General features: G+C 41.8%; 1 protein-coding gene across 1 annotated transcript in view; it reads left to right on the forward strand.

Moving 5' to 3' along the window:
* Positions 1–242: 242 nt before the first annotated feature.
* LOC119594912 (protein O-linked-mannose beta-1,2-N-acetylglucosaminyltransferase 1-like) overlaps positions 243–306 on the forward strand; it is a 19154-nt gene continuing 19090 nt past the window's right edge. Inside the window, exon 1 of the mRNA XM_037943984.1 lies at positions 243–278. The gene's annotated coding sequence lies outside the window, so the exon portion shown is untranslated. The remainder of the gene's footprint in view (positions 279–306) is intronic.

A 306-nucleotide genomic window follows, 5' to 3' on the forward strand; every position in this document is an offset into this window, starting at 1 on the left:
TAAATGACTCTCTACATAAACAAAAAGGATGTAAATGAGAGACACATCTGAAAAGTGAGAAGAATTACGAGAAGACACAACAGCAACAGAAATAACAACAAAAAAAGAGACACAGGAAGAAAAAGATGCACAAGAAAATGAATTTGTAAAGCAAAACTACGATGAGCCATGATCTCGCCACGCCTATCTCGTGGCGGTCTGTCCTGGTCGGAGCGTCTTGTCGACTGGCACGAGCTATACCGCCCACAAAGACGAACAAACATGGGCGTATCTTGCCAGTAAGTGTCTCTTCCATAAACCATTAAT

This window comes from Penaeus monodon, chromosome 34 (assembly GCF_015228065.2).
Source record: "Penaeus monodon isolate SGIC_2016 chromosome 34, NSTDA_Pmon_1, whole genome shotgun sequence".
Taxonomy (NCBI): Eukaryota; Metazoa; Arthropoda; class Malacostraca; order Decapoda; family Penaeidae; genus Penaeus; species Penaeus monodon.